We start from the raw sequence: 24,485 nt of genomic DNA on the forward strand, positions 1-24,485 counted from the left end.
TCAGTAGCTCGAGAACATAAATTATTACAAGTACGAGACAAATATAAGGTTAGTCCATCCGCAGGAATAACAATTAAACTGGGTTTACCACTAGAGCTTGTTCACCGGGGATAAAAAATTCCATGAGGATAGATATGGATATACTGATCACCCTACTTGATCATGGATACGATGACTTGGAAGGATTTGACTCTGCAGAGTTTGTACTTAACCACAGCCAACGAATTTCAGTAGTCACGGGGACTAGTTCCGTTTACGGTGTTTTGGAAGAAACACGTCTAACCAGTACACACCCATTCAACATTCCGAAGCCAGGGATCACCCTCGGCAACGTTCAAGAAAAACCTTGAGACGGGGAGGCTACAACCTCGCATAGCATGGGATCAAATTTCTATACGCGCGCTCTAAGGGGGTGCCCCCCCTCTCGGTCCCAACCGGAAACACCCATGCCCCCTGACCGGATGACTGGCTTTAATCCAGGGCCATGGAACCATCATCCCGGCCCCTCTGTTTGGTGTGTACACGGAAAGAGGTTACCAATTTACTAAACCGCATCCTGGCAAAGAAACATGTGGTAGCACGGAAGGGAAAAGAACGATAACGTGACTCCGTCCACGTTAACGTCGGAATTTGATGGATGACGCAAGGCTGGTATGCTACAACAGTACCACCTTGCTGCCCTTCATGTCACCACATGATTAGGCCATCTCTCACCAGAGATCATCGCAACTTTGGAACATGCGGGTAGTTGCCTCACAAGCAACGAGGTACTCACCGACACTCATATGCCACGCACAAACTTACAGGCAAACATGCAAAACACCTATCATATCAAAGGTTCAAACATGCTTGCCTGGTTCGGAGAAGTCGGAGTCTAGCTCGGCGAAGTTCGCGGCTCCGTCACCTCTTCCGGAACCTACGGCATAACGAAAACAGGCACTAACGTGAAAACCAACGCGTGCATAAAAACTTCTCCAAAAAAATTCCAAATAAATCCCATAAAAAACTAGACAAAATTTTAAGACTGTCAGAAAAAGAATCACTCAAAAATCACTTTTTATTAAAAAGTTATAAAGGTTTCTGTCCAGGGACTCATCTGTAATAAAACAGAAAAGTTCCAGGGGTTTAACTGAGAAAACAGAAAACGCTTCGGAAAGAAACGCGCCAGCTCAAAAGGGAAGACATATTTTGCCCGAAGGCGCCAACAGAAAATGTTTTGAGGGAGAGAAAGAAGAGAGGCTGACATGGGGGTCCCACATGTCAGGTTTAAAAGTTCGCCGGCGCCCGAAGACTGCGGTGGTCGCCGGCGTCGAACCACGGCGAGACAGGGAGATCGGAGTGTACCAAGAGCTTCAGCGTGTCCTTCCGCGTCGGTGGGTGGTGGACTCGACCGACGGAGAGCACCACGTCGACGGCGACACTTTCTCCGGCGGACGGCGGCTCGGGTGATGGTGGAGAACTCCGGTGGGTGCTGCAAACTCCGAATTGAAGCGCGGGTCAGAAGAGTGGATGCATAGGGGAGCTACTGGCAAGAGATGGGAGGCAGAGGCGCACACACGGGAGCGAATCGAGCTGGATGCCGTGGCGGGTCGCGGCGGCCGGAGTTGAGGAAGGAGACCTCCTCGGGGCTCTTCCAGTGGCTTGGTGTGGTCTAGGTGGAGTGCAGAGGTGGTGTGGGTTCGAGTTGAAGCTCGGGGCCTCTATTTATAGGCAGATCGAGGGGGTGGCCGTGAACGGAGAATCTCCAGCGAGCAATTACGGCGATGTAGTGGATTGGTAGGGGGTTTAGGTGGCCAGGCAGCATCAGTGGGAGTTGCTGGTGTTGTTCCCCTGCTAATCCCGGTCGGTCTTGGCGTAATGGCGTCGGTCCACGGTGGGGTGGCCGCACGGGCACGTCGGCGGCAGAGAGCGCCCTCCGCGCCCAGTGGTTCACGACGAGGGTGGCAGCGCGCACTGGGGAGTGGGTGTCCACGCGGCGATCTCCGGTGGCTTGGGCGGCGCTGAGTGGCGCCGTTTGCGCCGCGCCTCTCTCTGGCGGCCGCAAAGCCGCCGCTGGCGTCGGTCACGGGGCGGCGCACCTCCTCCAGCACGTCGCCGACGCCCGCAAGCATCCAGGCGCTCGTGCGGTGCAGGAACAAGGGGGAGGGGACGGGGAGCAAGGCGCCAACGCGGCACTGTCGAGATCGACAACATGTTCTGAAGAAAACGACAGTGCACTGAAACTGTTCTCTGAACTTAACTGAACAATGGCAGCAACAGTGTCCAGTAGGTGTTCGATGAAATGATTTGGAGTGAAGAAAAATTTTCCTGGGGCTGGGACTTGGTGAGGTGACCTCTCAATGCACCCAGAGGCTGTCTGATTTTTCTCAGAATTTTAGGAGAAGGATTTGAATGAATTTCATCAAATTTGACAAATCTGGTCCAAACTTGCAGCAAGTGTAGTTTGAAAAATTTGAACTGAAGACCAGTGGATCTTCATGGATCTTGGTTGAGGGTTCAAAGTACTAGGGAGGGAAATTGGTTTGGGGCCAAGAATCAAAACAGAAATGGTAGCTCCTTTGTAAATCTCCAAGGGCTAGAATAGAAGACATAAATTGTTTTGATAAGATTTAAATGGAAAATAATCATATGGGGAGGTGCAACTTGCTGGATTTGATGCAAATCATGATCCAAAGATGAGGGAAGGTTTAGGAGAGTGGATTTGCACTAAGGCCATGGCATGAGAGAATTGTTGGAAGTGGTAAAGGATTATTCCAAAAGCTATGGAGTATTTTCAAAGAAATCTTCAAAAGACATCTTTCTCAAGTGAAAAGCATTTTGGTTTGAGTCCAAATAAAAAGCAAGAATCTCCAAGACCAAAAACAAGTCTTGGGTGAATCCAAATAAAACTCTTGCCATAAAAAAATATTTTGAAAGGGAGGGTTCTTTTGAAGAAAAATTTAAATCACCCCCCTCAAGCCAAATAATTTTTTTTGAAAAATCCAATAAAATTTTGGGTGTCACAGCTTCCCCACGATCCACGTTGAACGCGCGACGTGGAGGGTCGTGCTTGATGTGGGGGTCATGCGTGGGGCGGTTCCCGCATGCATGCGTCACATCGTGGTAAAGAGGCGGCTCGCGCCTTCCCAAAAAGAGGGAGGTGCAGAGGCGCGGCTCATTTACTCGGGCGGACTCAGGTCGTGGCCTTCAAGGCGTCCGTGCCCCACGATCACGGGGTGGGGAACAGTAGCCTTACCCGTCCCCTCAATTCTGCTTGCTCGCCACGTGTCCCCCATGCAGGTGGGAAACCGGGCCGTCGCTGATTGGGGCAGCGGGCCCGTCTCGATTCCTTGCGCCCCCGATGGCCGGATTGGCCGAGCGGGGCGGCCGAGCCCCGACCCCACCCCTTTATAAGAAGGGGGAGGGGGACGGCATCCCACATCCTTCCATCATCCATCCCCATTCACTTTGGCTCCTTTCTTCCGTCTGCCATGGCGAGAGGAGGCGCCGGCCCCTCAACGGTGGCGGCAAGGGTCGCTGCTCGACAGCGCGTCCCTCCTTCCCAAGAACTCGTGGCGGCGGAGCCGGCCACGAGAGGAAGGGGGAGGGGGCGAGGCCGAGGTTGCCGTGGCGCTCGGGGAAGAGGGGGACGGGGTGGCGCTCCGGTCTCGCCCCCGCCAGCGATGCCTCCCCCGATGGAGGGCCACGTCGGGGACCAGCCCGCGAGTTCTTCATCAAGCTGTGCCGGCCACCGCGTCGTCGGCTCCGTCTCCCTACCCCATTTGCTCGGGAGATGGAGCTCGATCCACCCCAGACCCTCAGGTTGCACATGAGGGGCTGCGGGAACGGCGGCACGCGGGTCGACGTCGACTTCCCCGCTCCTCACGTCATTTACCTCCGTCGTGGATGGAAAACGTTTGCTCGCGTCCACAGCCTGACGGCAGGGCTCATCCTTTACTTCAAGTTAATGGAGAACGGCCTGCTCTCCGTCAAGGTCTTTGGAGATCTTAGAACTCGCCTGAAGTGCTGCGTGGAGAGATCCTCCGACGATGAAGATTCCTCCTCGAGCGGGAGTGACGAGGAGGACAGCGACGACGAGGGCGTCGAGCGGCGGGACGCCGACCCCAACTCCGACAGACCACGTCGCCCCTCCCTCGGCCACGCGCCCTGCCGAGGGTCTTCCTCGTCAAGCTCTCGATCGGCGCGTTCCCCATCGCCTCCTTGGGCGGCTGGCGTAGGAGGGCCGGAGAAGGCGAAGAAGGCGGGCGACGGCCGTCAAGTCAGAGTACGCGGGCACCGACGCCTTCGTCGCGTATTGTCGGGCCGCTGCGTCATCTTCCAGCTCCTCTCCCGGCACCGGGATGCTCTCTTGGTGCCTTCTGCTTCTCGCACCTCGCCTAGGCGCTCCTTTCGCCCTCCTACTACCTTGTTCCATCTTCTGAGGAGAGGGACAAGAAAGGGTTACGGGCATCTTATCCTTTTTTAGTTTGTAAGCCTGCGGGCACTTGTTAGATTTAAAACTTGTAATCCCCTTGCTCATGTTTTTCATCCCGTATGAGCTGGACCTGTATGGGACGTTTTTAATGAAAAAGGGTGCTTTCCGGGTTCTTTGTGCATGAGCGAGGCCCATGCCAAGGAGTGAATCCTCATTATTTTTAAGATAAACATTGTCGCCCGGCAACAGGCCTCTTGCCATCCCCCCACTTCAGTCGACCATTCTCACGCTCTTGGCGGAGGCAGGGGCGAAGTAGAGTTTGGCCCCTCGTTCATTTTCTTGCCACTGCGACTACGACCAAGTTCCGACCCAGGGGATAGCTCTTGGGTACAGAAAAAGGGGAGCACGGTGGTTTAATAATATAAACAAGGTTTCACATGTCCCAGTTCCATATGAAAATGCATAACAGGGGATGAAAGACTTATCTGAATCCGCAGCCCCCGGCAACCTTGGCTTGCCGTGGTTGGATCCTTGTGTCTTCAGCCCCCGGCAGTCTTGGTTTGCCGGGGCCAGAGCGCCGGTTCGTTCTCTTTCTTCCAAGTGGCTCAGCAGAAGTGTCCACGTGCCCTGCGAACCAAAGAAGACAGAAAGACGCACACTCGACCTCTAGGCTAGGGGTTAGTCGCTGCTAAGCACTATCAACCCTAACCGAGGGAGAGACTTAACCTAGCATGCATGCTATAACTTAGGGTGCCAGCGCTTCATTTATTTATGCTTAGGGTCTGCGCCTGGCTTTGTATAGAGGGTTACATGCCTTGCCGGCAAAGCTTGTACAAAAGGTGGCTTGCCGGGAGGCCCGACAACCGCGCCTTATGGGTAAAACTTGCGAAGATGTTCGATGTTCCAGGACTTGCTCACTGGGACAGCATCTTCGGTCTCCAGGCAGACTGCGCCAGGCCTGGTGACTCGTATTACCCGATAAGGGCCTTCCCACTTCGGCGTCAACTTGTTGGAATTCTTGTCCGACTGAACACGCCAAAGAACAAGGTCGCCTTCCTCAAAACTTCGGGCATGAACCCTGCGGCTATGGTAGCGGCGCAAGGCTTGCTGGTAGCGTGCTGCTCTCACAGCCGCCTGAAGACGATCTTCCTCAAGGAGCGTTGCGTCATCTTGGCGCAATTGCTCTTGCTCAAGCTCGTCGTAAGCGAGCACTCGAGGTGACCCATATAAGAGTTCCGTGGGGAGAACTGCTTCTGCCCCGTATACCAGGGCAAAGGGTGTTTGGCCGGTGGCTCGATTTGGCGTTGTCCTGATCGACCAAAGAACCGCCGGCAACTCATGAATCTAGCGCCTTCCGCTCTTGTGCAGCCTGTCAAAAGTCTTTGTCCTCAGGCCTCGCAACACTTCAGCATTTGCCCTCTCCGCCTGGCCGTTGCTCCGTGGGTGTGCCACGGAAGCGAAACAGACCTTGCTATCGAGGTCTTGGATGTATTGCATGAAGGTGTGGCTTGTGAACTGCGTGCCGTTGTCGGTGATGACTCTGCTTGGCACACCAAAATGGCACACTAGCCCCTTGAAGAACTTGACGGCTGACTGTGCTGTCACCTTCCTCACTGCTTCCACCTCCGGCCACTTTGTGAACTTGTCGATCGCAACGTACAAGTACTCAAAGTCCCTGACAGCGCGGGGGAAAGGGCCCAGGATGTCGAGCCCCCAGACTGAGAATGGCCAGGAAAGAGGAATTGTTTGAAGGGCTTGAGCTGGTTGATGAAGCTTCTTCGAATGGAACTGACATGCTTCACACTTGGTTACTAGTGCCGTTGCATCCTGGAGGGCAGTGGGCCAGAAGAAACCCTGCCGGAACGCCTTGCCAGCAAGGGCCCTCAACCCTATGTGGGAGCCACATATGCCTCCGTGTATCTCCGCCAACAGCTCCAGTCCTTCCTCCCGGGGAATGCACTTCAATTTCACACTGTTCGGTCTCTTCCTGTACAGGACGTCATCGATGAACTGATACATAGCAGACCAACGGGCTACTTTCTCCACTTCTTCCTGCTCCTCAGGAAGCTCCCCTGTTTGGAGGAATCGGACGGTATGCTGTGCCCATGCCGGAGCCCGGGGCTCGACGGCAAGGACCAAAGGCATTTCTTCTGCCATGGGAGCGGCCGTCTCTACGGCCAGGGCTTGACGGCCTGCCGGAGTCAGTCACTCCTCGACAGGCTCAGAATCCACGGCAACACCCTTGCCGGCGGCCCCTGGGGGCTCAGCGGGAAAGTACTTGCCGGGGCCTGATTTCCTCCGTTTGTTCTGCTCCGTTGATGGTTCGACGGATGGTTGAGTTAACCGAAGCAAAAAAGTACCTGGTTCCACAGGTAGCTTGAATGCAGCGCGCTTTGACAGGTAATCGGCGATGTCGTTCTCCGCTTGGGGAACGTGCTCTGCTTGTATACCATCAAAGCGCTCCTCCAGCTTCCTCACCTCATCTACGTAGGCCTCCGTCAACGGGCTCTGATAATCTTTGTTGACTTGTCTGACGACAAGCTGCAAATCACCCCTGATGATGAGCTTCTTAACCCCGAGGTCTGCCGCGATCCTGAGACCGGCAAGCAACCCCTCGTACTCAGCAGTGTTGTTGGTGGACATCTCCCTGGGAAAGTGCATCTAGATTACATACTTGAGGTGCTCTCCGATGGGTGCGACGAGCAGCACACCAGCACCGGCGCCTTGCAGCGAGAAAGCCCCGTCAAAGTACATGATCCAGTTGTGACTTGCTTCCTTGCCGGGGAGAGTGGTCTCCTGGATTTCCTCGTCAGGCGTTGAGGTCCATTCTGCAATGAACTCCGCCAAGACTCTGCTCTGGATTGTCGAAGTACTTTCAAACTTCAAACCAAAGCTTGATAACTCCAAGGCCCACTCCACAATCCTTCCGATTGCGTCTGGGTTGTGCAGTATCCTCACCAAGCCCGCCGCTTCCAACTTCCTGATCTCCTCTGTGATGAACTCCTGCCGTTCCAAAGCTTGCTTCTTGACCTTCTGCTTGATGGGTCGCGCATGGGGGCACACAACAAGATGGTGCTCAATCACTTCCCTGGGAACGTTGGGGATGTTAGATGCTTGCCATGCAAACACATCAACATTCGCCCGCAGGAAAGTGACGAGCGCACTTTCCTATTTGCTGTCGAGGGTGGAGCTTATGGTGAAAGCCCCTCCCGTGCCATCCTCCTTGATGGACACCTTGGTCTCTGGTGGCGCAACTCTGGATTTCTTGCTCTTGTGGGTGGAGCTCTCTAGCACGTCCTCGACGGTAGCACAACACTCCGAAGAGGTGCACTTGCCGGAGTGGGTGCGAGAGGTCTTGCCGGTCTTCTTCTTCCCTCCCGGGGCTTCAGCGGCAGGAGCAAGTGCCTTGGTGGCAGCTGCTGCAACTGCTTCCCCGTAGAGTAGGTCGGCGCAGATCAACGCATCCTTCTTGTCGCAGGGAACGGTGATGATGGTCATCGGCCCAAGCATCTTCAGCGTGTTGTAGGCGTAATGCGCCGCCGCCATAAACTTGGCTTGTGCCGGGCGGCCGGGGATCCCATTGTAGGGCAAAGGGATCTCGGCTACATCGAAGACAATCCTCTCTATCCTGTAGTTTAACTCGCCTCCAAACGTCACAGGCAACGTGACCTTCCCCTTCGGCTGGCTCCTTCCCAGGTTGACCCCTTGAAACGTGCCCGTCTCCTCGAGGTCTCCGTCATGAATTTGCAGCCTTTTGATCACAACAGGTGAGATTAAGTTCAAACCGGCCCCGCCTTCAACCAGCATCTTGTTCACCTTGAGGTTGCGTATCGTTGGTGAAACCAACAACGGCAAACACCCGACCGCAGTTGTGCGATCAGGGTGATCCTCGGCGTAAAAAATGATGGGCGTGCTGGACCACTTCAGCGGCTTCTGAGCGTCGAACGATGGCTCCGCTGCTGTGATCTCACGCGCCCACTGCTTGAGCTGGCGGTGAGAAGTGTGCAGCGAGGCGCCACCATCGACGCACATGGCCTCCGTAGCCTTCTGAAACTCTTGCTCGCCGGACTTGTCGTCCTCGTCATGATCGTCGTCTTCCTGCTTCTTGTCGGGGCCCCGAGCGGGCCTCTCTTGTTGGTTATCCTTGCCGCGGCGGCCTCCTTGGCCGCCACGCTTTTTGCCGGATCCTTCAGCACCATCCTGACCCTTCTCCTTGTCCCGCCTCTCATACTCGGCCTTTTGCTTCTCAACAAGCAGCTCGACTTTTCTGCAATTTTGGAGGTCGTGGCCCTTGGTGCGGTGGATCTTGCAGTATTGCTTGTCGGAGCCTCCTGGCTTGTCGGCAACCACCAAGGCCCGGCAAGCGGCGCACCCGGCAATCTCCTTGCTGGGGTCGTCTGCCTAGGCCTTCTTGGCAGCGCCAGTGTCGTCGGATCCCTCGACGGCAAGCATGACCTTGCCCTTGCATTTCCTGTTGCGACGCCGACCCTTCTTCGTCGGGGCGGTGGTGTCTTCGTCGGTAGAGTCGGTTTCCACGCCAGCGTCCTCGCCGGAGTACTTCCTCCCATCTTCAGCCCGAGCGCATCTATCGGCCAGAATATAGAGTTCGGCCACATCCTTGACCTTGTTCATCGCCAGCTCTTCACACATCTTGTGGTTGCGCACATTCTGATGGAACGCGCTGATCACGGCGATAGGATGAACATCTGGGATGTTGTATTGCACCCGGCTGAACCTCTGTATGTACTTGCGCAGGTTTTCACCTTCCTTCTAGGGAATGATGTGCAAATCACTCGCCTGGCCATGAGCTTGGTGGCCTCCGATGAAGGCACCAACGAACTCATGACACAGATCCGACCTAGAAGAAATGGAATCCGCCGGCAAGTGCATCAACCAAGGCATGACATTGGGTTTCAGGGTCAACGGGAAGTAATTGGCAAGCACCTTGTCGTCGCGAGCTCCAGCGGCTTGCATCGTGATGGTGTAGATGCCGAGGAACTCCGACGGGTGGGTCTTGCCGTTGCACTTCTCGCCGACGTCGGGCTTGAACGTACGGTGGGACGGCCACTGGAACTGCCGCAGCTCACGGGTAAAGGCCGGGCAACCCACCTCGTAAGGTAGGCCGCCGGAGCCTCCCGGTGCTGGGTGGTCCATAGCGGGCCACGCCCGCCTATCTGACTGGTGGCGTGTATCGCGCCGATGCTCGATGGTGGTTCGAGCGTCTTCATGGGCTCACTCCCAAAGAACTTGGCGCTGGTCGCGGTGGGTCCGTGGGTCAGACGACGCTATGGAAATGTTATCACAAGCGTCATCACGACGGATCGACACCCACGGTGGCTGGCGTGGAGGAGGAGAGTGCACCGTGGCCGCAGCACCTCCGGCCCCTCCACCGCTGGCATGCGGTGGTTCGACGGAGCGCCGGCCTGAGGGCCCCGCTGGCCGTGGCTCGTCTTGATTGGCGATGCCGACAAGGTTCCGGATGGTAGCCCTCCACTCATCGAGCTTTTCCGCAGCAGGAGGGAAGTCGAGGAGTAGTTGCGCGCGTGCCAAAGCTTCTGCTGGCGTGGGTGGCGGTGAGGGCTGCGTGGACCGTGGCGCGCTTCGACTTCTAACCACGTTAGAAGGAGCTCTATCACGGCCCAGCGGCTGCGTGCCATTTTCGCCAGCACTTCGGCGGGCATTTTGGCCTCCTTCGTCCCGCAGATGATGCGCATGACTCTTCCCACGGCGGCGTCCGGTGTCTCCAGCCTGGTGGCGCTGCTCGTCGCGCACACCCTGGGAAGAGCGCGTTGTGGGCGCCGGCGTAGGCGTCTTGGAGGTTACTGCGCCGCCCGTAGGTGGCACAGCGACACCCCTGGAGGGCCCGCGCCGCCTGCGGGGGGCCCAGCCCCATCTTTGGATTTGGCGGTGTGCGGCCCGTCATCTGGCGCACGAACGACGCCACTCGCCAGGCTTTGACCGCCAGAGTGATGCTGGTCTCGCGGGCCGCGGCTCAGGTTCTGTCCGCGACCAGCCCGCTGCTCGCCCGCACTGGCACGGGCCGTTTGGCTCCCGACGAGCCGATTGCCATGATCGTCTTCTTCTTGGGAGCCATGGCGATGAAGAACTGCTAGGCTAACTGCTAGACAAGATTCTCACAACTGCACCCCCTACCTGGCGCGCCAAAGATGTCAGGGAAACGACACCTATGGGATCATTGGAATCCCTTCTACGGTTGGCAGGTGCGGGGTTGTGAGAAGAGCAGGTTTAGGAGCTAGCACAAAGATCGTTTACCCAGGTTCAGGCCGCGAGGATGCGTAATACCCTAGTCCTGCTTTGGTGTGTATTTCAGAGTGTTCTTGAGCTCTCGAACTAGCTATGGTGGCTGCGTAGTTCCAAAAAGCTGAATCCCTCTCCAGTATGCCTCGGGCCTCCTTTTATAGTCGAAAAGGGGTTGCCACAGTGGCACACAGGAGGTGGAAAGGTGTACAGTGCGCGAGCTTATCGCCCGGCATTACGGGACAGAGTGCATTAAATGCGCTACTTAGGTGTCCATTAGCTTTATCGGGGACGGGAACGAGGCCCATCCCGTCCGTCGCCGCTGTGCCTCACTTCGACACGCGCCCAGGCCAGCGATGTGCACAGCGCCATGTAGGCAGGCAGGCTGCTGAGGTGGCGCGGTGGTAGGGCATGCACGAAGATCTGCATGCCACCACGCAGGTGCTTGCTGAGTCGGTGTAGAGGCCGCCCGTCGCCACGCAGGTGCCTGCCCAGCTGGTTGAGCTAACAGCTGCTTGGGGACGGCGGTGGAGTCTTGGCAGGCGCGGGCCTGGCTGTGGCCCTGCTGATGCCCTCGGCAAGGGTCTTGCCGGGGGGCCCGGCAAGGGTCTTGCCGTGGCGCTGCAGTCGTCCCCGGCAAGGCGCTTGCCGAGGGTCTTGTGGATTTCCTCGGCTAGGATCCCGCCGAGGGTCGCCGTCTTCTTGTCCTCATCTGATCCTGTGTATTTATGATCTTGACAAAGATCTGCATGCCACAACGGAGGTGCCTCCCGAGCCCTGGTTCCAATGTAGTTGTTGACGGTGTTTGGAACCTTTGGGCTCAAGGGTGGATTGCTCTGCTGGCGTTGGGCAAGTTGCCCCGGCAAGGCTCTTGCCGGGGCTTGCCGGGGCCGCGGAGTCCGCCCCGGAAGGGTCTTGCTGGGGGAGTCCACCCCGCCCCTTTGCTCTTTTATGCTTCTGGTCTCGGCGTTGCTTTGTTTGCCTTGTGCTTCGGTTTCCCTCCGGCTTCCCCCCTCTGCTTTATTAAGTGTGGTCGCGGGCGCGGCTCTGACTGCCCGTGCACAAGTAAAGGGGTCAAAAGGAGAGCCCCTACTTTTGTACACCGACACCGGCGCCCCTCGCCATCGCAACCCTCCTCGACGGTTCGCATGCGCCGCCCTCGGATCGCCACATCAAGCAGTTCTTCCGCCAAGTGTTGCCGCCCGCGTGCAGCAGGGAGCTCCTCCGGGATGGGCGGCGCCCAAGGCCGACCTCACCTTTGACTCGGGGGACCATCCAGCAACCACCGCGGGCTCAGGCACGCTCCCGATGCTCTACACACCCACCGTCTATAACGTGGCGGTTACCAAGACCCTCATCGACCGCGGGGCTGACCTCAATGTGCTCTCTGTGGAAGCTTTCGGCTTGCTCCACGTACCGCACGGCCGGCTCCGCCCCACCAACCCTTCTCCAGAGTTGTCGACGGTTCCATCAGCCCCCTAGGGCAGATTCGCCTCCCCATCACCTTCGGCACCCGCGACAACTACCGCACCGAGCTTATCGACTTCGACATTGCCCGCATCAGCCTCCCGTACAATGCCATCCTCGGGTACCCAGCCCTAGCCAAGTTCATGGCGGTGACTCACCCTGCCTACAACCTCATGAAGATGCCAGGGAGCAGTGGCGTCCTCACCGTGGCTGGAGAATCCAAGGAGGCCCTAACAGCCCTCAAGCTTGCCTTCGGGGACGCGGCGGCAGCACGCCCGACTGACGAAGCAGCTCCCGAGGCCCTGGGGGCTGCGCCGGCAAAGAAGAAGCAGCTGTTCTCTCAAGATCGGGCCGAGATGAAGCAGGTGCCAGTTGACGAGGACGGGGCGTCAGGGGCCACCTTCACCATAGGCGCCAACCTTCCCCCAGATCAAGAGAAGGAGTTGGTCGACTTCTTATGCATGAACAAAGGAGTGTTCGCGTGGGAGCCCAAGCATTTGGTCGGAATCCCTAGAGGGATAATCGAGCACCACCTAAGGGTATGCCCAAACGCATGTCCAGTGAAGCAGAAGGCACGGCGGCAGTCCACAGAGAAGCAGTCGTTCATTGTCCAAGAGACCCGCAAGCTGCACGACGTAGGTGTCATTTGGGAAGTGTGGTACCCGGAATGGCTGGCGAACCCGGTCGTCGTTCCCAAGAAAGGCGGGAAGGAGCGCATGTGTGTCGACTTCACCAATCTCAACAAGGCCTGCCCTCAAGACCCCTTCCCGCTCCCGCGCATCGATCAGATCATCGATTCCACCGCCGAGTGCGACCTACTGTGCTTCCTGGACGCCTTCTCGGACTATCATCAAATCAAGATGGTGGTGCAAGATGTTGAGAAGACGGCCTTCCTGACCCCATGCGGGGTGTACTGCTACACTTGCATGCCGTTTGGCCTGCGCAACGCTGGGGCGACCTTCCAGCGGCTAATGCACATCGCTCTAGGCCAGCAGCTTGGGAGGAATGCTGAGGCGTATGTCGATGACATAGTGGTGAAGTCTCGGGAGGCAAGGACCCTTATGAAGGACCTAGAGGAAACATTCGCCAGTCTATGCGCCGTGGACCTGCGGCTCAACCCAGAGAAATGCGTGTTTGGCGTTCCCTCTGGCAAGCTACTGGGGTTCCTGGTGTCACACAGGGGAATCAAGGTGAACCCAGAGAAGGTCAAGGCCATAGAAAGGATGAGCCCGCCACAGACTCTCAAGGAAATGCAGAAGCTGGCAGGCTGCTGATAACCCACAAGTATAGGGGATCGCAACAGTTTTCGAGGGTAGAGTATTCAACCCAAATTTATAGATTCGACACAAGGGGAGCCAAAGAATATTTGAAGGTATTAGCAGCTGAGTTGTCAATTCAACCACACCTGGAGATTAATTATCTGCAGCAAAGTGATCAGTAGCAAAGTAGTGTGATAGTTTTGATAATAGTAGCAGTAGCAATGGTAACGGTAACAGTGATAGCAGTAATTTTGTAGCAAGTGTAACAGTGATGATATCAATAGTAACTTAGCAGAAACAATATAAGGTAAATTTGTAGGCATTGGATCGGTGACTTGTTGGATGATATTCATCATGAGACAGTTATAACCTAGGGCGATACGACACTAGCTCCAGTTCGTCAATATAATGTAGGCATGTATTCCGTAAATAGTCATACGTGCTTATGGAAAGAACTTGCATGACATCTTTTGTCCTACCCTCCCGTGGCAGCGGGGTCCATATTGGAAACTAAGGGATATTAAGGCCTCCTTTTAATAGAGAACTGGAACAAAGCATTAACACATAGTGAATACATGAACTCCTCAAACTACGATCATCACCGGGAGTGGTCCCGACTATTGTCACTCCGGGGTTACCGGATCATAACACGTAGTAGGTGACTATAACTTGCAAGATCGGATCTAGAACATGGATATAATTGTGATAACATAAACGGTTCAGATATGAGTTCATGGCACCCGGGCCCAAAGTGACAAGCATTAAGCATAGCAAAGTCATAGCAACATCAATCTTAGAACATAGTGGATACTAGGGATCAAGCCCTAACAAAACTAACTCGATTACATGATGAATCTCATCCAACTCCTCACCGACCAGCGAGCCTACGAAGGAATTACTCACTCCCGGTGGGGAGCATCATGGAATTGGCGATAGAGAAGGGTTGGTGATGATGAAGAATGAAGATCCCCCTCTCCGGAGCCCCAAACAGACTCCAGATCCGGCCTCCCGATGAAGAACCGGAGGTGATGGCGTCTCCGTCTCGTGGACCATGATAATTCTTTCTCCCTGATTTTTTCTGGAAAAATAGGATTTTATAGCGTCGATTTCAGGGTCTGCGGGGCCACCAGGTGGGGAGTACCCACCTGGGCGTGCCATGAGAGGGGGGCGCACCCTGGTGGGTTGTGCCCACCAGGTGCCCCTCTCTGGTATGTCTTGGCTCCAGAAATTCTTGTTTATTGTATAAAAATTCCTCGCAAAGTTTCGTTCCATTCCGAGAACTTTTATTTCTGCACAAAAACAACACCATGGTAGTTCTGCTGAAAACAGTGTTGTCTGGGGTTAGTTTCATTCAAATCATGCAAATTAGAGTCCAAAACAAGAGAAAAAGCGTTAGGAAAAGTAGATACGTTGGAGACATATCAACTGCATGACCTCGCTAGGGCGCTTCATCTCCAAGCTGGGGGAGCGCACCCTCCCGCTCTTCAAGTTGATGAAGAAGAAGGGGCTGTTCAAGTGGACTCCGGAGGCCGATGCAGCGTTTCAAGACCTCAAGAGGTACCTCACCAGCCCATCGGTGATGGTGGCACCGCGACCTATCGAGCCCTTGGTGCTTTACCTGTCCGCCACACCACACTCTACCAGCGTAGCGCTGGTGGCAGTCCGGGAGGAGCACCAGGCCAAGGGCCCGCCGGGCAGCACCGCACGCCAGGACAAGACAACACAGCCTCAGGACGGCGCTCCTGAGGCCCCGGCGGCATCAACAGATCACCGGGCCCCTCAAGACGGCGCTCCTGAGGCCCTGGTGATACGTCTCCAACGTATCTATAATTTATGAAGTATTCATGCTATTATATTATCCATCTTAGATGTTTTATATGCATTTATATGCTATTTTATATGATTTTTGGGACTAACCTATTAACCTAGAGCCCAGTGCCAGTTTCTATTTTTTCCTTGTTTTTGAGTTTTATAGAAAAGGAATACCAAACGGAGTCCAATTGACGTGCCAATTTTTGACGATTTTTATGGACCAAAAGAAGCCCCCAGAGTAAAAGAGTTGGGCCAGAAGAGTCCCGAGCCGTCCACAAGGGTGGAGGGCGCGCCCTACCCCCCTGGGCGCGGCCCCCTGCCTTGTGGACGACTCGGAGACCCCCCTGACGTGAAACCAATGCCAAAAATTCCTATAAATACATAAACCCCCAGAAAGAAACCCAGATCGGGAGTTCCGCCGCCGCAAGCCTCTGTAGCCACCAAAAACCAATCGGGACCCTATTCCGGCACCCCACCGGAGGGGGGATCCCTCACCGGTGGCCATCTTCATCAACCCGGCGCTCTCCATGACGAGGAGGGATATTCACGTGATCTACTTGATGTATGTTTTGGTGATCAACTTGCAGGTTCAGTGACCTTGTGAACTTATGCATAGGGGTTGGCACACGTTTTCGTCTTGACTCTCCGGTAGAAACTTTGGGGCACTCTTTGGTTGAATAGATGAATCTGAGATCGTGTGATGCATATCGTATAATCATACCCACGGATACTTGTGGTGACATTGGAGTATCTAGGTGACATTAGGGTTTTGGTTGATTTGTGTCTTAAGGTGTTATTCTAGTACGGACTCTATGATAGATTGAACAGAAAGAATATCTTCGTGTTATTTTACTACGGACTCTTGAATAGATCGATCTGAAAGGATAACTTTGAGGTGGTTTCGTACCCTACAATAATCTCTTCGTTTGTTCTCCGCTATTAGTGACTTTGGAGTGACTCTTTGTTGCATGTTGAGGGATAGTTATATGATCCAATTTTGTTATTATTGTTGAGAGAACTTGCACTAGTGAAAGTATGAACCATAGGCCTTGTTTCCTAGCATTGCAATACCGTTTACGCTCACTTTTATACTTGTTACCTTGCTGTTTTTATAATTTCAGATTACAAAAACCTATATCTACCATCCATATTGCACTTGTATCACCATCTCTTCGCCGAACTAGTGCACCTATACAATTTACCATTGTATTGGGTGTGTTGGGGACACGAGACTCTTTTTTGTTTGGTTGCAGGGTTGTTTGAGAGAGACCATCTTCATCCTACGCCTCCCACAGATTGATAAATCTTAGGTCATCCACTTGAGGGAAATTTGCTACTGTCCTACAAACCTCTGCACTTGGAGGCCCAACAACATCTACAAGAAGGAGGTTGCGTAGTAGACATCAAGCAATTTCTGGCGCCGTTGCCGGGGAGGTGCGTGCTTGAAGGTATATCTTTAGATCTTGCAATCGAATCTTTTTGTTTCTTGTTTTATCACTAGTTTAGTCTATAAAATAAAACTACAAAAAAATGGAATTGAGGTTGCCTCATATGCTTCATCTTTTTAACATCTTTCGTGAAAATGATGGAATGGAAAATTGTGCCCAAGTGCTAGAAGAAGAATGCATTAAAATGTTTGGCACTAAATCTTTGAATGATGAGCATGATTGCAATGTTGTTAGTACGAACTCTTTGAATATCCATAGTACTAATGATGATTGCACTAGTCATGATGAAAATGTCTCTTATAAGCATGTCAATTTTTGTGGAGTGCATAGGGTTTGCAAGTACACACCAAATAGGGAAGATAGATTTTGCAAGAGGCATAAGTATTTAGAAACTAAATGGTTGCAAGAAAGGCTAGATGTTTGTGCTAAAAATTTATATTTTCGTAGCCATCCTTGTAAACTTTGCAATGAACGTGGTCATTTAAATATCCAATGCAAATTGTTTCATGATCGTATCGTGTCCAAATTGTGATGACTTGATTTCCCTTGCGCATCATAATGAACTTAGTTTGCTTCTGGGTTATGAAGAAATGAAACGTATAACTAAGGATATTCCAGAATTTGTCCTTGATAAAGTTCTTGATTTTGATCTATAGGAAATTTATATGTATTGTGCGGTGAATTGCATTGAAAATCCTTATATTGCCAATTACATAAAGACAAGAAAACAAATAGAAGATGAAGAGAATACTAATGAAAGGGAAGAGATTTCCCAATATCCTCCTATTATTTATTATGATGAATCAGGTAATGAGGAGTAACCTTCTATTCAACCAATCTCATTAATAAGGAGCTCCAAAAAGAGGATTAAACCCACACATAATGTGAAGACGAAAAAGAAAAGACGGAGAAGCAAAGGTAAAAAGGTATCCCTCCCAAATGATGTTGCCCCTATTACTCATTGTGATGATGATAATTGCTATACTGTTGGTGCTATCCATACTATTAATGATGAGAGTGATTATGCTTATGATATAAAAAGGCCCAAGCTTGGGGATGCCATGTTTGATGAGAATGAAAAGTTTGAGAATTTATTTGCTGCAATTAATGATTGTCCCAAGCTTGGTGATACTATGTTTTATGAAGATGATATGTTTAACCTCCCAAGTTTTGATATTCAAATTTATTATGATGATAGCATGCCTCCTATTTATGATGATCATATTGATGAAAGTGGGTTTGGAAGAGTGTCAACTTTAGGAAGTAATGATCCCACTATTTTGGAGGATGTTGAATATTATTGTGATAATTATGAAAGTGGATTTGGATAGGTCATGACTTTATTTAGTGATGAATCCACTATTTCAGAAGAGGTTCCAATTGATTATGAGAACAAAGTTGCTACTTATGATGATTATTGTGATGATACTTATGCTATAAAAAGTAGTGATGATTATATTTATAAAACTTGTCATGATTATGATTACCCTTTTTCTGAACATTACTCTTTTAATGTGGAAACAATTTATAGTATCTGAGTCTCTTATGATACTCCCACTATTCCGAATGAGAAGAATTTTGCTTATGTGGAGAGTAATAAAATTTATATGCTTGTAGATCATGAAAATAATGCTTTATGTGATGGTTATATTGTTGAATTTATTCATTATGCTACTGAAAATTATTATGAGGGAGGAACATATGCTTGTAGGAATTGCTATAATATCAAGTTTCCTCTCTATGTGCTTAAAGTTTTAAAGTTATGCTTGTTTTGCCTTCCTATGCTAGTTGATTATTGTTCCCATAAGTTGTTTGCTCACAAAATCCGTATGCATAGGAAGTGGGTTAGACTGAAATGTGCTTGCCATGTGTTTCATGATGCTCTCTTTATATTTCAATTCTTATCTTTTATGTGAGCATCATTGAAATCATCATGCCTAGCTAGGGGCGTTAAACGTTAGCGCTTGTTGGGAGGCAACCCAATTTTACTTTTTTCCTTTGCTTTTGCTCCTGTTTAGTAATAAATAATACATATAGCCTCTGTTTAGATGTGGTTTTATGTTTTAATTAGTGTTTGAGCCAAGTAGAACCTTTGGGAAGACTTGGGTGAAGTCTTTGCGATCTTGCTGTAAAAAACATAAACTTTTGCGCTCACGAGATTAGCTGACATATTTTACTGGAGAGTGATTTTAGGTTGATTCTTTTTGAAGATGATTAATACAAAAATTCCTCAGGTGCACCAATTTATTTCAGAATTTTTGGAGTTACATAAGTATTCGAATGATACAGATTGCTACAGACTGTTCTGTTTTTGACAGATTCTGTTTTCTATGTGTTGTTTTCTTATTTTGATGAATCTATGAGTAGTATCGGAAGGTATGAATCATAGAGAAGTTGGAGTACAGTAGATATTACACTAATATGAATTTAGAATGAGTTCACAACAGTACCTAAGTGGTGATTTATTTTCTTATACTAACGGGGCTTACGAGTTTTCTGTTAAGTTTTGTGTTGTGAAGTTTTCAAGTTTTGGGTAAAGATTCGATGGACTATGGAATAAGGATTGGCAAGAGCCTAAGCTTGGGGAGGCCCAAGGCACCCCAAGGTAATATTCAATGACAACCAAGAGCCTAAGCTTGGGGATGCCCCGGATGGCATCCCCTCTTTCGTCTTCGTTCATCGGTAACTTTACTTGGAGCTATATTTTTATGCACCACATGACATGTGTTTTGCTTGGAGCGTCATTTTATTTTCTTTTGTGTTGCCTGCTGTTTGAATAAAATACCAAGATCTGAAATTCTTAAATGTTAGAGAGTCTTCACATAGTTACATAATTATTCGACTACTCATTGATCTTCACTTATATCTTTTTGGAGTAGTTTGTCATTTACTCACGTGCTTCACATATATCCTATGAGTAAATGGTTGAATGAATTGAGTATCATAAATCTGAATTTATATACGTTTCATATGCTTATAACATGGGGAGTAATGACTTCACACATAATAAGTATAGGTAGTAAACTTATTGAAAGTTAGCAAACGCAAAATTGGTCACTTGAACAATTCATGAAATAATATTGAAGGAAGAGAGATTTCACATATAAATATACTATATTGGCCATCTTTTGTAATTGTGAGCACTCATTAAAATATGACATGCTAAAAAGTTGATGTTGGACAAGGAAGACAACTTAATGGGTTATGTTTTCCTATATCTGAAACGTTATATTGTCTTGGATCATCCAACATGTTGAGCTTGCCTTTCCCTCTCATGCTAGCCAAATTCTTTGCACCAAGTAGAGATACTACTTGTGCTTCCACACATTCCTTAACCCAGTTTTGCCATGAGAGTCCACCATACCTACCTATGGATTGAGTAAGATCCTTCAAGTAAGTTGTCATCGATGCATGCAATAAAAAATTGCTCCTTAAATATGTATGATCTATTAGTGCGAAGAAAATAAGCTTTATACGAACTTGTGATAGGGAAGAAATAAAAGCGACAGACTGCATAATAAAGGTCTTTATCACAAGCAGCAATATAAAGTGACGTTCTTTTGCATTAAGATTTTGTGCATCCAACCATAAAAGCGCATGACAACCTCTGCTTCCCTCTGCGAAGGGCCTATCTTTTACTTTTACCTTCTACCCTTATACAAGAGTCATGGTGATTTCCACCTTTCCTTTTTACACTTTTTCCTTTGGCAAGCACTTTGTGTTGGAGCGATCCGGATATATATATCCACTTGGATGTAGGTTTTCATAAATTATTATTGTTGACATTACCCTTGAGGTAAAAGGTTGGGAGGCGAAACTATAAGCCCCTATCTTTCTCTGTGTCTGATTAAAACCTTGAACCCATAAATATCACGTGAGTGTTAGGAATTGTGAAAGATTAAATGATAGTTGAGTATGTGGAGTTTGCTGAATCAAAGCTCTTACGTAGACCCTTCCCGAAATAAGATGAATTGCAATTTTTTGATGACTAAGAGCATGGTTTGTTAGTTTTAAGAAAGTTTATGATCTATACTTTAACATGTGAATAGCTTGTTACTTGATCATGAAAAGTTATATGAGATGAGCTACTGTTATGACATATAATGATGCTAGAAAAGGTGATTGAAATTATCATTAATCAAACTTGTGCACCTGCTAGCATTCACACTTCATAAATTATTTCTTTTATCATTTACCTACTCGAGGACGAGCAAGAATTAAGCTTGGGGATGCTGATACGTCTCCAACGTATCTATAATTTATGAAGTATTCATGCTATTATATTATCCATCTTAGATGTTTTATATGCATTTATATGCTATTTTATATGATTTTTGGGACTAACCTATTAACCTAGAGCCCAGTGCTAGTTTCTGTTTTTTCCTTGTTTTTGAGTTTTATAGAAAAGGAATACCAAACGGAGTCCAATTGACGTGCCAATTTTTGACGATTTTTTATGGACCAAAAGAAGCCCCCAGAGTAAAAGAGTTGGGCTAGAAGAGTCCCGAGCCATCCACGAGGGTGGAGGGCGCGCCCCCTGCCTCATGGACGGCTCGGAGACCCCCTTGACGTGAAACCAACGCCAAAAATTCCTATAAATACAGAAACCCCCAGAAAGAAACCTAGATCGGGAGTTCCGCCGCCGCAAGCCTCTGTAGCCACCAAAAACCAACCGGGACCCTGTTTCGGCACCCTGCTGGAGGGGGGATCCCTCACCGGTGGCCATCTTCAACATCCCGGCGCTCTCCATGACGAGGAGGGATATTCACGTGATCTACTTGATGTATGTTTTGGTGATCAACTTGCAGGTTCAGTGACCTTGTGAACTTATGCATAGGGGTTGGCACACGTTTTCGTCTTGACTCTCCGGTAGAAACTTTGGGGCACTCTTTGAATTTCTTTGTGTTGGTTGAATAGATGAATCTGAGATTGTGTGATGCATATCGTATAATCATACCCGCAGATACTTGTGGTGACATTGGAGTATCTAGGTGACATTAGGGTTTTGGTTGATTTGTGTCTTAAGGTGTTATTCTAGTACAAACTCTATGATAGATCGAACGGAAAGAATAGCTTCGTGTTATTTTACTACGGACTCTTGAATAGATCGATCAGAAAGGATAACTTTGAGGTGGTTTCGTACCCTACAATAATCTCTTCGTTTGTTCTCCGCTATTAGTGACTTCGGAGTGACTCTTTGTTGCATGTTGAGGGATAGTTATATGATCCAATTATGTTATTATTGTTGAGAGAACTTGCACTAGTGAAAGTATGAACCATAGGCCTTGTTTCCTAGCATTGCAATACCGTTTATGCTCACTTTTATTACTTGTTACCTTGCTGTTTTTGTAATTTCAGATTACAAAAACCTATATCTACCATCCATATTGCACTTGTATCACCATCTCTTCGCCGAACTAGTGCACCTATACAATTTACCATTGTATTGGGTGTGTTGGGGACACAAAAGACTCTTTGTTATTTGGTTGCAGGGTTGTTTGAGAGAGACCATCTTCATCCTACGCCTCCCACGGATTGATAAACCTTAGGTCATCCACTTGAGGCAAATTTGCTACTGTCCTACAAACCTCTGCACTTGGAGGCCCAACAACGTCTACAAGAAGAAGTTGCGTAGTAGACATCACCTGGCCACCCTTGCAAGCAGCCAAGCTCCCGAGGACCCCCAGCCTCAGGAGGTACAAGACCTCGCCAGCGCTCCTACCCTCGTCGAACACCCGGTGTACTTCGTCAGCATGGTACTGCATGATGCACGGGCGCACTATCCCATGCCACAAATACTCCTGCTCGTGCTCCTTGTCGCCTCCCGCAAGTTGCGCCACTACTTCCAAGGCCACCCCATCAAAGTCGTCTCGGCTTACCCACTGGTGAGGGTGCTCCGGAGCCCCAATGCTGCAGGGAGAGTCGCCGAATGGAACATCGAGTTGCAGGCGTTCCAATTGGAGTTCAACGCCACCAGGGTCATCAAGGGCGCGGCGCTCGCCGACTTTGTGGCAGAATGGACCGACGTCCCCAGCCCCGAAGCAGGCGAGGACCACCCACTCTCACCAGGAAGTGAGGCACCGGACGGCTGGGTCATGTACTTTGACGGTGCGCTCGTGCGTCAGGGCGCGGGTGCTGGAGCTGTGCTCATCTCGCCCACCCAGGACAAGCTCTACTACGCTGTGCAGCTCTGCTTCCAGCAGGGCAAGAAGGTCTCCAACAACATCGCGGAGTATGAAGGTTTGATCGCCGGACTCAAGGTTGCGGCAGCCTTGGGAGTGAAGCGCCTCACCATCAAGGGCGACTCCTAGCTCCTCTTCAACTTCTCCAACAAAGTGTAGGAGCCAAAGGACGAGCACATGGAGGCATACCTTGCGGAGGTACGCAAAATTGAGAAACAAATCTTGGGCCTAGAACTGCAGCATGTGCCTCGCGGCACGAACATGGAAGCCAATGATATTGCCAAGAGGGCGTCTAGACGCCTACCCCAGGAGCCCGGCGTCTTCGAGTAGCGGCTCTTCAAGCCTTCAGCAGCCCCGCCCGCCGCGGAGGCAACGCTGCCTCAGGAGGAGCTTCCCCCCAGCACCAACCTCAGGAGCCCCTGCCTGTGGCCCGACTTTAGGAGCGCGCCTGCTCCTTGCGCTCGAGCCTCAGGAGGGATGCTGGACCGAAGAGTTCAAGGCGTACCTGCATCAAGGAACCCTGCCGGAGAAGGAGGAAGACGTAGAGTGGGTGGCACGGCAGGCTACAGCATACTGCATTCGGGATGGTGAGCTTTATAGGAGGCGTCCAAACGACGTCTCCCTACGATGCATTTCCAGGGAGCAGGGGCGCGACCTGTTGGCGGACATACATGGTGGGGACTGCGGGCACCACTCTTCATCACGCACACTCATGGGAAAGGCATTCCGCAGCGGGTTCTACTGGCCCATGACACTCAATGCCGCTGCTGAGCTGGTCAAGTCCTGCGAAGCCTGCCAGTTCCATGCAAAGCAGATTCACCAGCCTGCTCAGGGCCTCCAAACCATTCCGCTCATGTGGCCGTTCGTGGTCTGGGGGCTGGACATATTGGGACCATTCCCACGGGTGCATGGGGGCTACCGCTACCTCTACGTCGCCATCGACAAATTGACCAAGTGGGCGGAAGTGGAAGCTGTCTGCACCATCCCAGCCGGCTCGGCAGTCAAGTTCATCAAGGGCCTCGTGAGCCACTTTGGGGTCCCTAATCGTATCATCACCGACAATGGCTCACAGTTCACTAGCAACTGATGATGTTTGCCAATACTACATCAGTCGTTCCCCCAAGAGGGGAGGATGATGTAGCACATCAACGGTAGGTATTCCCCTTAGTAATGAAACCAAGGTATCGAACCAGTAGGAGAACCAAGCAACAGAACGTAAACATCCCCTGCACACAAATAACAGCCACTCGCACCCGACATGTTAAAGGGGTTGTCAATCCCTTTCGGGTAACGGCGCCAGAAATGGCTAGTTGATGGGATAAAATTGTAATAGATTGAAATAATAGATCACAAATAAAATAAAGTGCAGCAAAGTATTTTGGTATTTTTTTGGTTTAATAGATCTGAATAAAAAGAGCAAATAAAATAGATCGCAAAGCAAATATATGAGAAGAAGACCCGGGGGCCGTAGGTTTCACTAGTGCCTTCTCTCAAGAAAAATAGCAAACGGTGGGTAAACAAATTACTGTTGGGCAATTGATAGAACTTCAAATAATCATGACGATATCTAGGCAATGATCAATACATAGGCATCACGTGCAACATTAGTAGACCGACTCCTGCCTGCATCTACTACTATTACTCC

Source organism: Aegilops tauschii, chromosome 4, assembly GCF_002575655.3.
Source record: "Aegilops tauschii subsp. strangulata cultivar AL8/78 chromosome 4, Aet v6.0, whole genome shotgun sequence".
Taxonomy (NCBI): Eukaryota; Viridiplantae; Streptophyta; class Magnoliopsida; order Poales; family Poaceae; genus Aegilops; species Aegilops tauschii.